This window comes from Phodopus roborovskii, unplaced genomic scaffold (assembly GCF_943737965.1).
Source record: "Phodopus roborovskii unplaced genomic scaffold, PHOROB, whole genome shotgun sequence".
In the NCBI taxonomy this organism is placed as follows: domain Eukaryota; kingdom Metazoa; phylum Chordata; class Mammalia; order Rodentia; family Cricetidae; genus Phodopus; species Phodopus roborovskii.
The window spans coordinates 2,418,892-2,431,052 of NW_026126412.1; the positions used below are offsets into that span (position 1 = coordinate 2,418,892).

General features: G+C 39.0%; 2 pseudogenes; both read left to right on the forward strand.

Annotated features, from left to right (window-relative positions):
- Positions 1–12,161, forward strand: part of LOC127220920 (60S ribosomal protein L7-like) — a 123,519-nt pseudogene that overhangs the window by 103,208 nt on the left and 8,150 nt on the right.
- Positions 8,790–8,937, forward strand: LOC127220943 (uncharacterized; annotated as a pseudogene).

The window sequence follows — 12,161 nt, forward strand, 5'->3', positions numbered from 1 at the left end:
ACATAGGCTTGGGAGAGAAAAGAAAAAGGGTAAAGTGGTTAAAAAAGAAATAGAGTAGCTGAGTGTGTGAGACAGAGACAAGCAGTTCTCTGTGATTTCAAAGCCATCCTGGTCTATAGCGTGAGTGCCAGGACAGACAAATGTACACAGAAAAATCCTGTCCCAAAAAAAAAAAAAAAAAAAGATAGAAAAAAGAAAAGGAAAAGAAATAGAGTAATTAAAAAAACCCACCTAAAGATTAAAAAAAAAATACACAGAGTCTAGGGTCTAGGTACTGTATGTTATTGTGTTGAGGTGGGAAGAATATCAGGACTAGGATGAGGAGAATTCTGGGAAAGGCAGGCAGAGAGAGCACGCCAAAGACAGTCGCCATATAGTCAAAAGGAGTAGAAGTTCTGGATATTCTCTGGTAATCCAAGACCACGTGGAAATACTTAGATTTATAGAAATGGGTTAATAATTAATACAGCACTAGCTCATAATAAGCCCAAGCCATTGACCAACAGTTTAGTAATCAATATAGCTTCTGTGTGTTTATTTGGGGCTGAAGCAGTGGTGGGACCAGGCAGAAGAAGAAAATCCAATAACTAAAGTTGTCCTTGAGTTCAGTATGTTTTCAATATTGACACCTTGAACTTGTAATCCTTCTGCACTCACATCCCAAATGCTGAGATTACAGGTGTGCATCCCCATGCCCAGGTATGAGACAGGCTAATTTATAAGGAATAGGGATGTATATGTTCATGGATTTGAAGGTTAAAAAGTCCAAAATTGAGAGGCCACACCTAATGATGTTCCTCCGGCTACTTAGTAACATTCCAGAGTTCCATGTGGCAAGAGAGAACAAGAAAAAGATAAACTACCTTCACAGAAAGGCCACACCCATGATAACATTATTCCACTCGTAAGGCAGAGCTTTCATGACCTCATCATCTTACATTTCTTATTCCTTTATACTGAGGAACAAGGTTCCCACATATTAAATATGAGAAATACATCCAAATAATCATATAATTAAATTATGCATTTAAATACTCACAAAAAAGTAAACATTAACCTAATTCTCTTGAAAATCTTTTGATCCTATATTTTAGACCCACATTTTTCAACCATATCATAAATAATTTGTTGGTAAAATAATGATCTGAAATAACACACATCATTCTTCATAATTCTGTTTTTCTGTCCCAACCAATATCACTATTACTTTGGTTTACATTCTTTATCTTGAGGTAATGTTATCTATACTAAAGATAAAACTTAAAAAATATGTTTCCTTATAAATGATACTCTCAGAAAATGTCTTAATAGCATATTTGTAAATTTTCATCTGTGGTATAGCCTGAGATTAAGCTCTTGCATATGTGTATGTATAATCTCACTATATATATGCATGGTAGAAAAATGGTATATAATGTTCTTAGTGATGAATTTTTAGGTTATAGAGTTTCAAGTAATTAGGTGGTGGCTGTTTTTTATCTCCTTCTCTGTATTTTCCTATTTTGTCTATAAAGAAATTATCAACATTACATCATAGGTAGGGCCCCAAAGCTTCTAAAATCCATCATTCTTTAATATGAGCCACATTTGGACTTTTTTTTTAGAAATATACTGCAATCTTTTGGATGTTGCCATCAATTTACTAGAAGAAGTGATAAAGCAAGGTGTGAATTCCCCACATTTAAGAAGTGTTAATTCATTCAATAGCATAAGTAGCCACCTAGTAACCTAACTCATTACAACTTATCAGACTCCAAATATTCAATCAATATGCTCTTTTGTTCTTCATGAGCATGTCTGGATTTAGTAACCAAATCATGGTTATTATGAAGCTATGAATTTCCATATTATGCTATTGGACAGGAGTTGAAGTTGCTATAGAGCAAAACTTACCATGCTCTGAGTTGAAAAACTTCTTGACTTAAAACCTTTAAGAATCTAAGCTGGAGCCAGGTGTGGTGGTGGGCACCTTTCCAGTCAGCACTCGGGAGGCAGTGGCAGGCAGATAGATTTCTGACATTGCAAGCACATGGGTCTGAGTTCTACCAGACCCCACATAAATAATGTCTATAATTTCAATACTTGGGAGATAGAGACATTTGTATCCCTGGGCTGCATTGGCCAGCCAATCTAGCTGTTGTGGAATAGTTTCTCTAAGACTGAAACTTTCCAATCCACAGGGAAGCTCCTTAAACAGAAAGGCAAACAACCAATAAAAGCTTTGAAAAGTTCCTGAAACTGACCAGATTCACTAGGCTCCTTTCTGCAGGAGCGAACAATAAAAGCTGAGTGTCCTTCTACGACTGAAGGAGGCTGAGCTGTAAAGAAGACTGAGACCAGGCCAACTGTGTGGGAGAAGCAGAAACCAACTGGCTGCCTGGAAGATGTTTAAACCAACTAAGGCAACTGGAAAGGACACTCCAACCTGCTGAACTGCCTGCAGGTTGTGCAGTGTGCCCCAGGTTCCCAGATTTTATGAGCTGGCACCCATGGCTGGGTTGGTCTCTGGCAATGTTTTTGTCTTTGAGTTATTTGTGCTCCTGTAAGTAGCTCTCATGCATATTTCTGTAAGTAACTCCTCCCTCATATCCCTGTAAGTGAGCCCAATAAAACTCATTGATTCACCAAGTTGGGCTTTAGTGGTATAGGACTTTGTTCTGTTCTGGAATCCCTATCTGGGGTGAATAGATGTGCTTGTAGCATTGTAGCATCTTCCCAGGTAAAGTTTAGCCATACAAAACTAGTACAGCTAATAGGAAACCCAGTCACAAAGCACATGGATGAATTTCTTGAGTATGATACTCAAGGTTGTCCTCCAGCCTCCACACATAAGCATATATACATGTGTATTTACCCACACAAAAGAATGTGTGTGTGTGTGTGTGTGTGTGTGCGCGCGCGTGCACACACACACATGCTGAGAAAGAGTAATAAAGAATTTTTTATTATAAAGTATAGCTAGTATGCATTTGTTGTTAATGTGTCATGTCTTCCTAGAACACTTCCTAAACAGAACAATAACACAAACACCTCTAAATAGTAGAAAATGAAAGACCAAAAGGGTAAGTATATACATCCATGATAGTATCTATTAGCCTAGACTTTAAGACCTAGTCCAGTAATTCTCAACCTAACTGAACAATAAAGCCATGTAAGAATTTATACAATATACCAATGCCTAAGCCCCCCCCAAATTAATTTGCTCAGAACCTTAGGGCAAGTTTTGACTATGGTATCTGAAGGGACACTGGCCCTGACAGGCCTTGTCCTTCTCCCTGTTCCCTCTCTCTTGATAAACAAGCAAACAAAAACCATTAGATTACATGGCTAAAGCTGCCACCAAGGTCTTTTTCCCCATATTTGACCACTTCCTCCTCCAGAGGCTGACTACCAAAGTCCAGAAATCAGCAGCCCCCTTTGGTTCACCTAATTAACATGCCCAATTAAAATTAAACATCTCATCCAAACACGGGGTTTCCCCATTACCTTTATAAACTTCCATTTGCATATGGGCCACATCTGCCTCCTCTGTCCAGAGGCAGTCCTTTGTCCCTCTAGGACAAATACCCCTACTCCCTTTCCTTTGTCCCCTTCCCCTTCTCCCTCATCCTGTCTCCTTTACCACCATACCCTAGCCCCCTCTAACAGACCTCCCCTCTTTCTTTTCCTAAGAATGATGCTTGCAAAGTCATTTGCTGCTGATTTTCTGCCTGAGTCAGAAAGCAGCCACTAACTTTTCTTCCCCACTTAAAGAATCTCTCTGTGAAAACAGGTGTTTGAGTGTGGTTTTGCCTAACCCTGAGTCTGGAAGGGAGGCCCCGCTGTGCAGGTGTCCTCTTCAGTAACTATTTCACCAGTATTAGTCAATGGTTCCGAGTGCTTTTGAGTCTGTCAACCGTTTAATGCTTCACCCCATGACATAGGACTATTGTCACCTTCACTTACTTGTGATGAATTGAGTCTTATCAAAGTAAATTTACTTGGTCCATCCAGACAATGAAGCAAGAGAGTCTAATCTGTGGCACCTAGATTAGGCTATCCGTTTTCATGGCCCTTCAGCCAGTCTCCCCAGAGTCCTTCTGTCAGTCACCCCAGGGTCCTTTGGTCAGTCACCCCAGGGTCCTTCGGCCAGTCTCTCCCAGGGTCCTTCGGCCAGTCACCCCAGGGTCCTTCAGCCACTCTCCCCCGGGTCCTTCAGTCAGTCTCCCCAGGGTCCTTCAGCCAGTCTCCCCAGGGTCCTTCAGCCAGTCTCCCCAGGGTCTTTCTGTCAGTCACCCCAGGGTCCTTCAGCCAGTCTCCCCAGGGTCCTTCAGCCAGTCTCCCCAGGGTCCTTCAGCCAGTCTCCCCAGGGTCCTTCAGCCAGTCTCCCCAGGGTCCTTCTGTCAGTCTCCCCAGGGTCCTTCGGCCAGTCTCCCCAGGGTCCTTCGGCCAGTCTCCCCAGGGTCCTTCGGCCAGTCTCCCCCGGGTCCTTCAGCCACTCTCCCCAGGGCCATAACACTCTGCACAACTGCTGCTGCTATAGAATTTCTGCTAAACAAAAATACAGCTATATATAGCTGAACAACTTTAGAAAATACAGACTGATTTTATTAAAGATGCCAGCACAAAAAGGATAGATGAGCTCATTCAGTTAGAAACACCTTGAACCAATCAAAGTCAAGTCAGCACTGGGTTGCTGGTAGTGATTAGGAATGAGTCCTTGGCAGGAACAGAACCCCTTCAGTTCACAATCCAAAAGACTGTTAAATGATGCAAACTGGGGAGTCCAAAAATCCTGAAATGTTTTATTAGGCCAAGTATTTATAAAAGAACCACAAGCACTGGATTCATTTCAACAAGGAAAAGATTCTTAGGATTCTTATCTGCCAACTGAGGAATTCTGAGTATAAATACCAGGTCAGCAAGTCTGATTACCCTTTTGGTTTGTCAGCTATTTAAAAAAAAATACTTTATTTTTAAATTTTTTATGTGTATGAGTGCCTTGCCCCCATGTATGTGTGTGCACCACAGTCACACAGTGACAGTGGAGGTCAGAAGAGAGTGTAGCTGTAAATGCAGCTACAGATGTATATGGGTACTAGCAATAGACCTTGGGTATTCTGCAAGAGCATCAAGTGCTCTTAACAACCAGCCATCTCTTCAGCCCCGGTTTGTCAGCTATTATCACTGAGACAAAACACCTGACAGAAAACATTTGGAAAAGGAAAGATATATTTTGGTTCATGGTTTCAGGCGTTTTGTTCTACTGGCTCCATAGCCTTGGGCCTGAGATACAAAGAATATCATGGCAATAGGTACCTGTGGGAGAGGATGCTCATTCTCCTTGGAGCAACAAGATAGAAAAGAGGTCGATGCAGAGACAGCTGGGACAAAGACTACCTTCCCGGTGTATGACCCCAGTAGCCATTTCCAAGTATTTCTACTACTTCTCAACATTGGCATCAAATTATAAACCCATCAATGTGCTAACCCACTGACAAAGTCAGAGCTCTCACAATCCAATCACCTCTCAGTTATTGGACCTACTAGCTAGAGACCAAGGCTGCAGCAAGCCAGTATCTTTCTAGGAGAGACCATATCCAAACAAGCATTTGTTGTATATGTACAGAAACAACTTACATGAATTGGTTTGTGCAAACAAAGCTAGCATCTAGCTTTGAACCAGACGCTAGACATGTTTTATCTAGTGTAAGTATTAGCAGAGATAGGAGAAAACCCTATTCAAAATGGATTAAAGCTGCTGATGTGGCAGATAATATCAAAGTTATTCTAGTTCTTCAGAATAGCTAGTGGGTAGCCTAGGCTTTGATCATGTTTGGCAGCATCTTCAAATTACTTTTAAAAGTAGGTCATGGGTACATTCCTGAGTTAGAGGCCTATAACTCCCTAGGGACTTCTGTTGTATTGTGGAAAATATCCTATTCTTAGAAAGGAAACAAGGTAGAAAGCTGCAACTTCTGTTCTGTCTCCAGCATGACCATTATGGGATGGAGCATCATGGGTTGACACCCCCTGGCTATTATCAGGGGACCAATTACTAAATTCACAACTAACCTAATGGGATACTGAGTAACATAATTAAGGGCACAGTAGGCAATAAATGATTATGAAAGAACCTTGTGAAATTCCCTAGGTATCTATTCCTGGGCTATACCCTTATCTAATACTATCTGTAGATGCACAGATAACTTGAAAGTGGAAATTGTGTACCTAGTAACTTCTATTTGAAAAAAGTTTTGCTTAGAAGTCTGTGTATTAGATGCTTACTCAATACTATGTCTTAGTTTATACCTAGGAATTCTAAATTAGTTACCACTAAGCCTAAAGTCCCATCATTAAGTCTTATAACACTTATGCTAAATGAAATACAATGTTTAAAGTTTAGTAAGAGCAAAAGAATTTGTTTGAAAAATGTGGTGACCTTGTGAGAAATGACCAACAGTGCCGAAAGCAAGGCTATTAAATGCAGAGTACTGGCTGCTTCCCAGACCTGCTAAATCTCTCAGCACTGGGACCCAGAGATCTAAATTTTAACAAGCTGCCAGGTGATCCTCATGTATGTATAGTAAGGTCTAAGAACTTCTGCCCTAGGGTGTCACCAATACCCAGCTAAAAATCATCTGTTATTACCCAGTGTTAGGAAATGCTGTATTTCCAACAGAACTTTGATTACCACAGGAAACTAGTACTTCTTAGTATTAGAAATGGTTCAGTTGCAATTTAATTTCCTTTTTATCTGGGGATATAGTTATGTATGTACCAAAGAATCCTGTAGAGATGCTGAGGAAATCTGGTCTACCCTACATAAGGCTGCTAGTAACAGTGAGTCAGCGTGTGCCCTGTCCCAAGGTTAATCACAGGCTCTTTTCTTTGCATGCTCTTTCATCTTTTCTAAAGTAAGAAAAATATTATTTTTGTAACTAATTTTTTTAAAGTACATATTTCCTGGCCAACATTTTGAGGGATACTGTTCCAATATTGTTCTTTTTGGTGTATTTATAACACTTTGTCCTCTGACTATAAAGATTTCCACCTCTGAACACATATTCTGTCTTCTAAAATAATATTCCTAAGCCTGTCAGGCCCAAAAATATGACAAATATGAAAACAGGAGTTAAATTCAGCAACCTAGGAGTAAGGCATACCTGAGGAGCCCAAGAATTCTCCCACCATTTCCAAGTGTAACAGATCACAGCCTGAGTAGGGAATTTTGTGAGTTTTGAAAGAATATCAAAATACACAAAGCTTAGAAATTACTAAAAAAAAATGAGTATGCAAAAGTATTTTTTCTTGTCATTTTCTTGTTTAAGAAGTTGCAATGCTTGTTTGTTTTTCAGGAGAAAATAACTGCTGGTACAAATACTTGATGAAAATAACATTTATCTATTCACTGAGTTCATACAAAGAATGGCAATTGGAGAATACCTGCTAAGAAGACTAAAGTTCCATTTTCCAGGCACTAGGAATCAAACTACTTTTATAAAGAAAATTTTCCCAATCGGACATCATTCAATCTCACTCGTATAAATATCAGTCTTCAAAAGGCTGCCTTAAACAGGATGAGTCATAACAGCTGGGTGCCACCAACTGCCACTCTACCAGACAGGAAGCTAGTTATTAATGACTAGTAAAGTATCACCACAGTCTGGACGTTTAGGCAGACACAAGGGACTGTCAGAGGTGGTCACTTCTTGGGAAGCCCCTTAAGGGAAGTTTTGGAGTTGGGAATTTAGTAGATGGCTTTCTTGAAATGTTTGTGTGTGTGTTTTACATTAATTTGAGAAACACAATATAAATACCACAGGGGCTGAGGTCTCTCTCTCACTCTCCAATAAAGGGGTAAAAGAAGAATGGCCACCATTTATTTTAGGTTTATAATCAGTGTCTAAGTTGAACTTAGGAGACAGTAAGATCATTGAGAAATAACTTATTTGCATAAGACTACTGAAAGGAAGATTGGCTAAAGTACTTCACCGAATATCTTCCTATCGGTGGTGTTCAAAAGCTAATTCTACCATAAAGTTACAATAAGCACAACTGTGAGGTACTGACAAAGAATAGACAAGGTTGATACAGAGCCCTGAGGCCAAAAATAGGTCCATGATTGATTTTTGCCACAGGTACAAAGGTATTCAGTGGAGAACACACTTTTAACAAACAGTGGAATGCCAAATGCCAGAAAGTAAAGCCAGACACTATCTCAAACAGAAATTAACTCAAAATGGACAACAGAGTTCAAAACCAATGGGAAGTTCTAGGACATGGAGGGAAATGAATGTATAAGAAAATCTTTGTAACCTTGATCTAGGTAGAGTTATTAAACATGCCATCAATGTATTATATATAACAGGAAAAAAATGGATGAATTGGACTCCATCAAAATTTGTTTTGCCAAAGAAAGTGGTAAGAGAATAAAAAAAGTAAAAGCATAACACCCAGGGCAAGTGTTGACAAGACATCTAACAAGTGTGTGTGTGTGTGTGTGTGTGTGTGTGTGTGTATGTGTGCGTGTGCGTGCGTGCGCGCGCACATGTGCATGTGTATGTGTATGTGACAAATATAGCTCAATACCCAGTTTTTAAAAAGTACAAAAGATGTGAATCCTTTTACAAAGGAGAAACACATGGTAAGTTAGCACATGAAACCAGCTCTGTAGCATTAGTCCCTGGAGAAATGCAAATTAAGGCCATAATTGAGACACTACTATTCTTAAAAGAAAAACTGAGACCAGTTAAATCTAACAAAGTATACTTGACCAAGAAACACACATTATTCCAAAGTTGGTTAAGCTCCACCTACCACAGGTGCAGGTGACATTCATAGCTAAAGTAATAATATGCATAAAGAAACAACCTCATGGAAGAACTTATTCTTGTTTTTTGGCAAGGCTGTCCCCATTTAGTTGGTATCAGATTCTGATTTGCACAAGTAACAGTTTTACTGCTAAAACTCCATGGGATACCAGGATACAAAAATGCTTTTCAAAACTACTATTAAAGTGTTTCTAAGGGAAGAGAGAGAGAGAAGGAGGAGGAAAGAGGAGGAAAAACACTGATCAAAGTGAGCATTTAACTTTTAAAGCCTGTAATAGGCTGAAATTCAAAGGCTGTGACTGCTTGATATCCTCTAACCCTGGTTTTAAGGATACAGAACCATAATGGCATCATTAAAGAAGCTGAGGAGGGAGGAACAGGAACTTGAGGAAAGCCTGGGTGACATAGGATGACTGTCTCAAATTAAACAAAGAGAACAACCTGTCTGAGTTAGGGTTACTACTGATGTGATAAAAAGCAGTGACCAAAGAACCTTGATGAAAAATGGGTTTATTTGGCTTAAACTTCCATATCTTTGTTCTTCATGGAGGCAGAAACTGATGCAGAGGCCATGGAGGACTGCTACTTACTGGACTGATCTTCATGGCTTGCTCAGTCTGCTTTCAACCCAGGACCACCAATCCAAGGATGGTACCACTCACAATGGGCTGGGCACATTCTATAAATCACTAATTAAGTAAATGCCCTATAGCCAGATCTTATGGAGGCATTTTCTCAATTGAGGTTCCCTCCTTTCAGTCAAGCTGACTGTGGTGGTTTGAATAAGTATGGCTCCTATAGACTCATGTGTTTGAGTGCTTGTCCCTTAGGGGGTGGCACTATTAGGAGGTATGGCCTTGTTAGAATAGGTATGGCCTTGCTAGAGGAAGTATGTCATTATAGAGGTGGGATTTGAGGTCTCATATGCTCAAGCTATGCCAAATGTGGTATGCATGTCAAAATGTAAAACTTTCATTTCCTTCTCCAGCACCATGTCTGTCTACATGCTGTTGTTTCACACCATGATGATAAAGGGCTAAACCTCAAGCCAGCCCCAAGTAAATATTTTCTTTTATAAGAGTTGCCATGGTCATGGTGTCTCTTCCACAGCTAAGACACTGACATAAAACTAGCCAGCTAAAATACCCCCAACCTAAAGGTTACAACTTATTTCCATATCAAGCTAGGATATAGTTACTATCTACAGGAGCTGTTTGGGCCATGTACCAACCCAGGTTTAAAACGGAAGTATTTCGGTATACTCTAAGACAGTTGTTCTCAACTTGTGGGTCATAACCCCTATCAGATATCCTGTATATCAGATATTTACATTATGATTCATAATAGTAGCAAAACTACAGATATGAAGTAGCAACAAAATAATTTTACGGTTGAAGGTCACCACAACATGAGGAACTATATTATAGGATAGCAGGATTAGGAATGTTCAGAAGCACTGCTATAAGACAACTACAATAAATAAAAAACATAACAATACTAAGTTACCAAATGCTAGGGTTACAGAGAAACTTAAACCATCAAATGTAAAATGGTACAACCATCTTAGAAAACTGGCAGTTTCTTACAAGGTCAAGTACATGCTTGTAATACATAATACTTAGCTCACTTGTATGTATTTGCCAAAGAGAAATAATACTTATGTTCAAGTGAAAGTCATTAATGAATGTATATAGTAGCCTTTATACATAATACCCCTAGCATGGAAACAGTGTCAATATCCTTTAACCATTATACAAACTGTACACACACACACACTTCTAAGCAACAAGAAGATATAAACTACAGGGGTATACAGAAACATGAGTGAATCTCAAGTGCATTCTGATTAGTGAAAAAGCCTCAATTTAGATGGGATTCTGGAAAAGACAACAGGGGTTGCTTAAGACTTAGGGTGGGCAGGGTGATGATCTGAACTCAAATGGATAGCACATTTTCAAGGAAATTTTTTGGTGGTTATGTTGGCTAATTTTATGTCAGCTTGACACAAGGTGGAGTCATCTCAGAGGAGGAAACCTGTATAAGATCAGGCTATAGGTAGGCCTGTAGGGCATTTTCTTAATGATTGGTGTGGGTGGGCCCAGCCCACTGTGAACAGTGCTAGCTACAGGCTGATGGTCCTGGATATTATAAGAAAGCAATCTAAGCAAGTCATGAAGACTGAGACATTCAACAGCATTCCTCTATGGCCTCTGCATCAGCTCCTACGAGTTTTTGACCATATTGAGTTCTTGCCTTGGCTTTCCTCAGAGAACTGTAATTTAGGCTTTTTAAGACAAACCCTGTTTCATCACAATAATAGTAACCCTAACTAAAGCAACGGTGTGGGGAAAAAAATTTAACATTGTCAATTATAAAAAATTATATGCCCCAAAGAAAAACTTTACCATATAAAAATTATAAATAAACTCAAAAAGTTTATTCTAGTACTTGAATATTTTATAACAAACTTTGGGGATAGCTACCATTTAAAAAAAAATCCAAATTCCTTCATATCTGGTATAGTTAAGGTAAATATTCAGTGTATTCTTATCAAATATTCAAAATGAGCAATCAATCTGCTTAAACCTCTACAATCAGAGTGAGTCCATAAAACACATTTATTTTTAACCTACAAGAGAGAACTGTTTTTAGAAAAAAAGAACCTAACAGTGAGGCAAAGATACTTAGCAAGTCAAAAATCTGCTTAAGACATCTTTCTTTATGTAAAATCAAGGAAGTAAAATCATGCTGTCTGGCTGTCTATACTATGAAATATTAATATAATCTGCTAACTTGAGCCTCAGGGCTTCACCCATGGTCACAGTCATAATAAATCATCAACATTCTAGACTGTTGTTTTAAGAAACGTGGGTACCTCTGGTGAACTTAATACTCCTTTGCAGGTAAATCAAATTATAGCACACTTTTTTAATTTTAGTTGAGAGATTTTTCAGAAAAAGAACATTGCAGTTCCAATAGTATGAGTTTTTAAGTCACCTAGAATCATTTTCTTACAAAACAGAAGTCATTTGTCCAGGGCAAGAATTAAAGAAACAGAATCAGAAACCAAAGTTCTCCTTATTTTCAGTCCATGGCCGTCCTTCTGGGACCAGATTATAGAGTCCCAGACACATTTCTATTAATTAGACATTATTAATATTAATTTGCTAAAACAATTTGAAGGAGGCATGGTACATCAATATAGGCCCTTGAGCTGCATGGATTCCTTCCCCAGTTGAATAAAATTCAGTTGGACTGAGTGAAATTTTAGTTTGGTTAGGAGAGAGAATTTAGTGGACACTCAGCAAGCTTTATTTCAGTAAATGCATGATAATTATTAATAACAAT